Raw genomic sequence first — 10,994 nt, 5'->3', positions numbered from 1 at the left:
GACGACTCAGACTCATCGAACATAGGACCTTTGCCAGCGGTTATTTCCAACTTCTCTCCGCTTGGCGTAGTGATCTTCACTGTCTTGCGCCATCCCTTATGAAATATTATCAGTTTAGACGATTAACTCGGAGGGGTCAAAATCCTTGTTTGCTATAACAACTTGAATGAGCTCGGAATTATCATTGCAGACAGGCTTAGATTCATTCTTCTCCAGTCAAAAAAGAAGGTTAATGCTTAGATCATCAGAGCTTGGGCTAGCTGGTTTCTCAGTTGTGAAGAGCTCTTTGCCTTCATCAATAAAGTCACAATCGAGGAACATCTCGAATCCTGGTTCACGCTTCCCATCGTGGACGAAAGGCTTAGGGAATTCATAGCATGGGAAGTCTTCCCCTTCTTTGATGTACTGGCCATTGAGGATGAATGGATATGGATCCATGGCCATTTCCGTCTTCATGATTCAAGCATTATTGCGAGCCTTCATTTTCAATAGGGCTTTTTTCACATCTTTTTTTGTTGGCTTGAATCCCAAGCCGAAGGTATCTTTCTTGAGTGCACCAGGATGGCCCCGAAGATCATCCATTTTCTTTTTGAGTCCGAGGGTCATTCCAGGGAAATGCCCTTGCTTCTTCATAATGGAATTAACATTGGTGTTTGAATATGGATCGAAGTTGAGATGACACTTCTCTTCTTCGATCATGAGAACATCATCGAGTGAAAACCCCCAAAGATCTTCATCTTCTTCGTCATTTTTGACATGGACAATAGGAGTGTCGATAACTTGAATGCGCATGGGAGAGGCATCAATGGTAATTGGAACCCCTCCAACTATGGCTTTCACTTTCTGGTGCAACGACGATGGGATCGCCTTTAGCTCATGAAGCCAAGGACGTCCTAACAACAGATTAAAAGAAGCCTTAATGTCCACCACCTGAAACTTGGTGCGACGTTCAATGGCTCCAGTAGTTATGTTTAGTATGATAGTACCCACGGATTGACGGCAAGTATTATCATAAGCGCGAATCCCTTGAGTAGATGGAGTCAGTTCTTCATTCTTTATGCCCAACTTCTTTGCAGTGCGGAGTGGACATACGTTGATTGCAGAGCCGTTATCAACAGGCTCAAAGGAACATTCATCTGCCTACACACCACAGTGAGGTGTAAGGCCTTGTTATGTTGGTCCCCTTCCGGGGGCAGATCCTTGTCAGAAAAGGAAATCAAATTATTAGTACTTGGCAACTCAGTAGTGAGAAAGTTGACAAGTCCTTGAGGAGTCAGATCATCATCAACTCCTATTTTCACCAGAGCATTCATCACAGCCTTTCGATGCTCGTGAGAGGTGGTCAAAAGCTTCCATACATTCATTTCCACCTTGGTCTTTTGTAATTGTTTGACCACATCGTTGTTCACAGGATCGATGGGATCAACTATTGGTTGTGATTGCGGTGGAGGTGGAGGTCGACTAGGTTGTTGCAACCGTCCACTTCTGGTGAGAACCTTGACCTCAAGGTCTCCCCAAACATCTTCACTTGTGCCAAGAGATGAACAGGCTATATCCTTGAGATAAACGTCTTCATCATCACTATCCCAAATTCCATTCACTTCTTCATAACTCGAGACAAATACAACTTCCGGCAGAGGTTCATTCATAGGTTGAATGAGTATTGAAGAATCAAAGGAGACTTTATCTCCCATGATAGCCAAAACATCAGAAAGAGGACATGTTTGAATGTTAGGCTTCTTGCCCCCTGGAGGGACAGGAAGTTGATTAGCATCAATTAGGTCTTGGATCGCATCCTTCAACCTCCAACACTTCTCAGTATTATGACCCTTGCCTTGATGAAACTTGCAAAAAGCATTGGGGTCATAGCTAGCGGTTCTATTCTCTGGTCGAGGTTCTGGAAATGGTCCGATTGGCATAATCAGTCCTTGACCATGCAAACGGTCAAAAGTAGCATCATAAGTCATTCCTAAAGGCGTGTAAACCCTCCTTTGCCTTTGGAATCTTTGAGGAGGAACATTAAGGGCCAGCACATCATTGATATTGATATTGTTGGTAGCATTATTGGGCTTGGAAGACAAAGAAGAAGAAGTGTCGTCGTTCTTGTTTTTCCAAGTGTTGTTATTATTGTTGCTACCAGCAGTCTTCATCAATTCATCCTCGATATTGATTCCAATATATCGTATACAACTTCGAAGGTACTCAGAGGCAGAAACTTCAAGTGTTGCTTGTACTTATGAGTCAAATTGGCAATGAACAAGTGAACCATCTCTTTTTCCTTAGGGGGATCCACCAAGAGCGCAGCTGTTTCCCTCCACCTGCTTAAGTAAGTGGTGAAGCCTTCATTCTCTTTCCCTTTGAGAATGGAGAGTTCATGTTCAGAAGTCTTGGCCTGAATGTTACACTTGTAACGATTCATGAAGCTTTCGGCAACATCCTCCCAGGTCGCAACATGTTTGGATTCCAAAGAGTAGAACCATTGTTGACAGACATGCTCTAAGGAAAGAGGGAACACCGTAGGGAAGAGTGTCACATCTACTCCCTTAAGAGCCATGGTCACAGAAAAGGCCTTCAAATGGAAGAGCGGATTATCAGTAGGCTTGAATTTGGGAATTTCTGCAGTGGAAAACTTCTCAGGAAGCTTGTCCCTCCGAAAAAAAAACGACACAAAAAAAGACTACCCTAAAATACGGTCATGAAATGGTGCACGACTAACGAAAAAAGTGTGTGAACACGACATGTGAGTGATTAAGTGAGGTTATGGACGCGTGTTATGACCGTACAGCTAGACATGACACCAAATTGGACACATAAACCACATACGTACGCACAAAAACCAAAAAAAGACTGACGGGACACTTTTCCTGGGCACCGTGTCACGGTGCTGACTGTCGTGACATGGTGCAGTCTACCGTCAGACGGTAGAAAGCGCCATGTCACGTCACTGTTCACCGTGGCGCGGCAGGAATTGCCGTGACACGGTGCTCAGTTCCAGGTCTTTTTTGTGATTTTTTTTTCCTGATTTTAGTCGATTTTAGGTCCGTACTAATTACTATGTGAAAATAAAAACCCTCGGTCATGGGTTAAACAAAAAGAGTGAACACATGAGGGTTAATTCCAAACAAACCATGTAGCATTTAGTTACGATGATGTAAAAAAAGTTCGCAACCTAGGGTCAAGATCTATGTTCAACTATTGGTCAAGCTTTGGGTGTCAAAAGGGTACCATGGTTAAGAGTTTGGACGCGTTAGCAAGGCAGCCTCCCTTGAGGGTGTATGCCAACGGGCGGCTCCGCGAGTTGTGATGAAATCGAACTCGACTCCATGGTTTGGGTGGATTTAATAAATCAGACGAACCCTTATTGCCATGAGCGTTTTTGGGTTGATAGAGATTAAATCCCCCGGGGCTAAGACGCATGTAGAACACATACGTTTTTTCAGAAAAATCGAAGGAAGTTGACTGTGAGAAGAGAAAACAAGACACCAGACTGATTTTAGGACTGCCGTGACACGGCAGAGATTCCCGTGCCACGGTACTGCACACCGTCAGACGGTGTACTGCACCGTGACACGACAGATTCTGCCGTGGCACGGCAGTCAGAAAATCTGACTGGTGCTATGTTTTTCCTTCGTACGCAATCAAGTTATTCAATTTTTCCTACGGGACAGACCTAAACGCGACGTTAAAACGTCTATGCTTATGCAAAAATGCCAAATTAATCACATTTTTAAGAATCTTTCAAGTCTCATCCACTCGTCTTAATTAAATACCGATCACTTAAATCGATAAATAACCAAGAATCCTCCCCAGTGGAGTCGCCAAATTGTAGGCGTCGTTTGAAGTGCGCCTACGTTAGAGCATGTGTGAATATTCTTGGCACTCATAGGAAGTGGGAATTGACATATATGATTAGGGACAAATAAAGTAGGGAGCCGCCAACAAGTTTTTAAGGAACTTGTAAACCGTTCACGGATCATAAAAGGCAACCACAATAAAGGGACAACGAAGGCAACAACGATTGACCCCTGAAGGTTACACCCCATTCATAATCCATGAGATTACTAACTCCATATGGTTCGGAACCATGAAAGGAGGATCGGGGGTGATGGTACGAAGTGAGTCATGGAGTCACATTCGCCCGTATTGGCCTCTACTCGATTCGTATAATGAAAAGGGATTCCTGCGATCTCAAAGGCATGCAAACAAAGATTCAATTTGTTCCAAACTATTATTATGATAAATTGGTTGAATATTAATACAATATATAATTCTAAAATATTTGTGATCACTTGATTAAACAATAAGATTAAAAAGGAACCTAAACCGGTTGTCCAAATTATCTTATTAGGCGTGATTTTCAATTACATATTCCCTTCAAAAATGCAATATGGTGATCATAATAAAAATAATAGAATAAAAATTAATATTGGAAGCAATTTAACAATAATTCCAACAATATAAAATCGTTAGAAAAATAATAGAAATAAAAGGAACATAATTCTTACTTTGATTTTGTTTGCTTGCAACTACAAAATAATAAACGAGCTAGTAACTTCAAGGAAATAATAATAAAACAATAATTAAATTAAATAAAGTAGAGTTGATTTGGGGCCAAACCCTCAAACAGTTCTACCTTTCACGCCTTGGCTTAAGGACAGAACCACGAGTAAAGTATGGATTCCTGGGAGTGCTTAAAGAAGGAATTTTGAAAGAATAAGGGTAGGCTAGTGTTTAGGCTAGAGCATAGAAGAGAGAAAAATAGAGAATTAATTGATGACCCGTACATTAGAAATGAGGGGGTATTTATAGAAAAAATGTGCTGAGGAAACACACGGAACCCTAAAAAAGTATACCGCGACACGGGAAATCCCACCGTCAGACGGGAAACATTCCCGTGACACGGTGTACTTTTGTGTGACACGGGAAATATATGCTAAACGGGTGAGAAAACGCGTTAAGGGTTTACGCGGAAAGGACACGAAAACCCCCCGTGTCACAGAAGTGTCCCGTGTCCCGTGTCACGGGGAACCCCACCGTCAGACAGGACAGTTTCCCGTGACACGGTGGCATGTTGCCGTGACGCGGGAGTTTTTAGTACATTTTTCCATCTAAATTCATTTTTAACCCTAATTTCGTTCAGCATTTTAAGTGTCGATTGATAATTTCGGGCCATTTTCTGATTTATTATTATTTGGGCCAAAATAAGAAAATAAGTAAAACAAAATAAATTAAAAGGTTTGGGCCAAAATAAATAATAAAATAAAAAGAATTTGGGCTGAAAAAAAAACTATGCTTTGACTAAACATCAAGACTGATCCATGGATTATTCAAAAATTAGATTTAATTAAATGTGATTTTTTAAGCACTCTCGGGATTAAATACTGAACCCGACCAATAATGACGGTGAAAGGTTGTTCATCAGCGGGTTTGGTTTTCGGGAGACATTTTTAGGTGTCTACACTAGGGTTTGTTATTAATCTTGTTAGTATCATGCCTAGGATCTTGCTATTATTATGCTTTAGCGTTGATATGATTATTTTAATTATGATTATAATTGTTATAATTTATGATGATTATTTTAATTATTATTGTTATGATTATGATTATTATTTTGATTATTATTATTATTATTATAATTATTTTTGTGATTATTATGTTGTTTGATATATTTATTGTTATTGCTTGACCACACCTTTTATGCATGTTTAAAGGGAATTTGTACTTGTAATCATGCTTAATAAGGTTATTTATAATCTTGTTTAGGGTTAATTTGATTATAATTCAAGTGATCGCCAATAATAGTTTTATTTTTGCATTAATATTCAACCAACATAGATAAACAAGTTTAGGGTTAATCCTATTGATTGCATGTTAGTCAGAAAGCGCACATGAATACGATCAGAATAAAGTAGAGGCCTATTATTAGGGCAGGTTCAATCTCTTTTTGGTTGGATTTGTACCTTCATCCCCGAACTACCAGTCATGGTTTCAGACCTATTGGAGTTGACGATCTCCTGGATCATTAAGGGGTGTAACCTTCACCTCGTGAACGGTTTCCAAGTTCCTAAAACTTGTTGGTGACTCTTTTGCTCTATCTTCTTTCAATTCCCTTTGGACGCCACCGTACTTTAGTGTATGATCACAGTGGGGTTCAAGTTAGGGGTAATGCTTGAAATATTCCCTACAGGTGTCATCCAACTTATCGCTCCAATCTTTCGTTGATTTTGCCACCACCTTCTCTAGAATGGCCTTGATCTCACGGTTGGAAACTTCAACTTGGCCACTAGTTTGGGGATGGTAGGCTAAACTTGTCCTATGGTAAACACCATACTTTTTGAGGAGGGTATCTAACTTCCGCTCATGAAAGTGGGATCCTCCATCACTGATTATAGCTCTAGGCACTCTAAATCTTGGAAAGATGGTTTTCTTGAAAAGTCTATGGACCACCTTGGCATCATTAGTAAGAGTGGCAATGGCCTCATCCCACTTGAATACATAGTCAACAACGACGAGTATATAGCGATTACCATTTGAAGAAGGGAACGGTCCCATGTAATCAACACCCCAAACATAAAAAATTTCAACTTCTAGAATCCCGGTTTGAGGCATCTCATGCCACCGCAGGATGTTGCCAGTCCTCTGGCAAGAGTCACAAGCCTGCACAAAAGTGTTAGCGTCCTTAAACATGGTGGGCCAATAGAAACCCGACTCATTAATCTTGGCCACATTTTTGGTGGGGCCATGATGTCCTCCATAAGGTGAGGTGTGGCAACTAGTAAGTACGCCGCGAACTTCCCATTCGGGAACACACCTGTGAAATAATCCATCTGCACACTCACGAAACAAAAAAGGATCATCCCAAAAATAATGTTTAACATCATAAAGTAATTTTTTTTTTTTTTTCTGTTGGTAGGACAAGTCATGAGGTAGAGTACCACCCACTTAATAATTAGCAACATCAGCATACCAAGGGTGTTTCTCTATAACTGCATACAGGTTGTCATCAGGGAAAGAATCATCTATAGGGAGAGAATCCTTACCCTCATCATACCTGATACGTGACAAGTGGTCTGCCACTACGTTCTCTGCACCCTTTTTGTCCTTTATCTCAATATTGAAATCCTGGAGCAAAAGAACCCAACGGAGTAGCCTAGGCTTTGATTCCGCCTTGGCTATCAAGTACTTCAGAGCTGCATGGTCAGTAAAAACAATAACTTTAGAACCAACCAGATATGATCTAAATTTTTCTAAAGCATAAATCACAGCAAGAAACTCCTTCTCCATGGTGGCATAGTTAACTTGGGCTTCATCCAAAGTTTTACTTGCATAATAAATAGCATGCAAAACTTTGTTCTTTCTCTTCCCGAGCACGGCTCCTAGTGAAAAGTCACTTGCATCACACATAATCTCGAAAGGAAGATTCCAATCGGGTGCACATATGATGGGTGCCAATATCAAAGCCTGCTTTATCCTATTAAAAGCCTCAAGACACTCGTCAGTAAAAACAAAAGGGGCATCCTTGAGTAAAAGCTGAGTTAGTGGTTTAGCAATTTTAGAAAACATCTTTGATAAAGCGACGATAAAACCCCGCATGACCTAAGAAACTTCTAACTCCCTTAACATTAACTGGGGGAGGTAATTTCTCAATCACAGAACCCTTATCAGATACAATATGACCCAAAACTACTCCCTCTGTCACCATAAAGTGACATTTCTCCCAATTTAGAACCAAATTGCATTCTTCACATCTTTTAAAGATTTTAGCGAGATTTTCTAAGCATGCATCAAATGAAGAACCATACACACTAAAATCATCCATAAAGACTTCCATAATAGACTATATGTGTAGACACCTAAACATGTCTCCCCAAAACCAAACCCGATGATGAACAACCTTTCACCGCCACTATTGGTCGGGTTCAGTATTTAATCCCGAGAGTGCTTAAAAAATTGTATTTAATTGAATTCAATTTCTGGATAGTCCATGGATCAGTCTTAATGTTTGGTCAAAGCATAGTTTTAATTTCAGCCCAAACTTATTTAATTTTAGCCCAAACCTTTTTTTTTATTTTAGTTCGGGGACAAGCGAACCAACTACAGCCCACTTTCAGGGACAATCGAACCACCATCATTTCACAGCGTAAGGTTCTCGATACACAGAGACTTACAATCTCATCATTTGTCGACTTTCCTCAAGCATGGAAAGTATTATCCGGTGGATTTCTTCAAGCATAGAAAACCGCCAAATTCATATGTCGGCTTTCCTCAAGCATGGAAAGTATCATCTGGTAGATTTCTTCAGGCTTAGAAAGTTACCAAATTCATCAGTCAGCTTTCCTCAGGAATGGAAAGCGTTTCAACAAACGTCATCCGGTGGATTCCTTCAAGCATAGGAAGCTGCCAAACTCATTTGTCACCGATACACTGGTGCTAGATACATATTCTATCCTTTTACTCTTTTATCTATGGAATTAACATTTTTCTGCAGGTATCGGCGTATACAGAGTGGTTTAGGATCGCAGAACGTCTTAAATCATTCTCCGTCCCTATCGGCTACTTTGACTATCGTTTTCGAAACTGACGTTTCTACAAACTCATTCAAAGTGGGGGCTTCTGTAGACACCTAAAAATGTCTCCCCAAAACTAAAATCAATGATGAACAACCTTTCACCGCCACTATTGGTCGGGTTCAGTATTTAATCCCGAGAGTGCTTAAAAAATTGTATTTAATTAAATTCAATTTCTGGATAGTCCATGGATCAGTCTTAATGTTTCGTCAAAGCATAGTTTTAATTTCAGCCCAAACTTATTTAATTTTAGCCCTAACCTTTTTTTTTTATTTCATTGTTTTATTATTTATTTTAGGCCCAAACCTTTTATTTATTTTATTTACTTATTTTCTTATTTTAGCCTAAATAATAATAAATCAGAAATGGACCGAAATTATCAATCGACACTTAAAATGCTGAACGAAATTAGGGTTAAAAATGAATTTAGACAGAAAAACGGATAAAAAATTCCCGCGTCACGGCAATAGTCCACTGTGTCACGAGAAACTTTCCCGTCTGATGATGGGGTTCCCCGTGACACGGGACACCTGCTGTGACACGGGGGTTTCCGTGTTCTTTCCGCGTAAACCCTTAACGCGTTTTCTCCCCCCGTTCACTAATTATTTCCCGCGTCACACAAATGTGTACCGTGTCACGGGAATGTTTCCCGTCTGACAGTGGGATTTCTCGTGTCACGGTATACTTTTTTAGGGTTTTTATCATTTTAGGGTTCCGTGTGTTCCCTCAGCACATTTTTTCTATAAATACCCTCTCATTTATGATGTACGGGGCATGAATTAATTATCTATTTTTTTCTCTCTTCTATGCTCTAGCCTAAACTCTAGCCTACCCTCTTTCTTTCAAAATTCCTTCTTCAAGCACTACCAGGAGTCCATACTTTACTCGTGGTTCTGTCCTTAAGCCAAGGCGTGAAAGGTAGAGCTGTTTGAGGGTTTGGCCCCAAATCAATTCTATTTAATTTAATTTAATTATTGTTTTATTATTATTTCCTTGAAGTTACTAACTCGTTTATTATTTTGTAGTTGCAAACAAACAGAATCAAAGTAAGAATTATGTTCCTTTTATTTCTATTATTTTTCTAACGACTTTGTATTGTTGGAATTATTGTTAAATTGCTTCCAATATTAATGTTTATTCTATTATTATTTATGATCACCATATTGCATGTTTAAAGGGAATATGTAATTGAAAATCACGCCTAATAAGATAATTTGGACGACCGGTTTAGGTACCTTTTTAATCTTGTTGTTTAATTCAAGTGATCACAAATATTCTAGAATTATGTGTTGCATTAATATTCAACCAATTTAGCTAAATAATAGTTTGGAGCAAATTGAATATTTTGTTTGTATGCCTTTGAGATCGCAGGAATGCTTTTTACTATAAGAATCAAGTAGAGGCCAATATGGGCGAATGTGACTCCATGACTCACTTCGTACCATCATCCCCAATCCTCCTTTCGTGGTTCCGAACCATATGGAGTTAGTAATCTCATGGATTATGAATGGGGTGTAACCTTCACGGGTCAATCGTTGTTGCCTTCGTTGTCCCTTTATCGTGGTTGCTTTTTATGATCCGTGAACGGTTTACAAGTTCCTTAAAAACTTGTTGGCGGCTCCCTACTTTCCTTGTCCCTAATCGTATTATGTCAATTCCCACTTCCTATGAGTGCCAAGCATATTCACTCATGCTTTTAACGTAGGCGCATTTCGAGCGACACCTACACTATGAAATCAGAAAAAATGCTCATCATGCAACGTTGAAAGGTAGAGGGGGCATTACATAAACCAAAGGGCATCCTACGATATGCAAAATTACCATAAGGACATGTAAATGTAGTCTTTTCCTGATCTTCAGGGTGAATTGGAATTAGGAAAAATCCCAAATACCAATCAAAATAACAAAAGAACTTATGATTAGCTATACTTTCAAGCATTTGATCAATAAAGGGAAGGGGAAAGTGGTCCTTTTTAGTGGCGATATTTAATCTACGATAATCAATGCAAATACGCCACCCTGTAACAGTTCTAGTGCGAATCAATTGATTTTCTCGTTTTTAATCACAGTCATCCCACCCTTTTTAGGAACAACATATACAGGACTTACCCACTTAGAGCCAGAAATAAGATAGATAATACCTGCATCAAGTAATTTCATAACCTCTTTCTTGACTACTTCCTGCATATTAGGATTCAACCTTATCTGGGGTTGAATGCAAGGCTTATATTTGTCCTCTAAATGTATCCTGTGCATACAAAAATTAGGGCTAATACCCTTAAGATCATCAATACTGTACCCAATTGCTCTTTTATGGATTCGAAGAACCTCTAGAAGTTGGGAAGTTTGTGGGTCATCAAGTGCAGTACTGATGATCACAGGGTATAGTTTCTGCTCATCAAGAAAAATATATTTTAAATGAGAAGG

This window comes from Chenopodium album, chromosome 3 (genome assembly GCF_948465745.1).
Source record: "Chenopodium album chromosome 3, dcCheAlbu1.1, whole genome shotgun sequence".
Lineage (NCBI taxonomy): Eukaryota > Viridiplantae > Streptophyta > Magnoliopsida > Caryophyllales > Amaranthaceae > Chenopodium > Chenopodium album.
Note: the sequence above shows the minus strand (reverse complement) of the source record.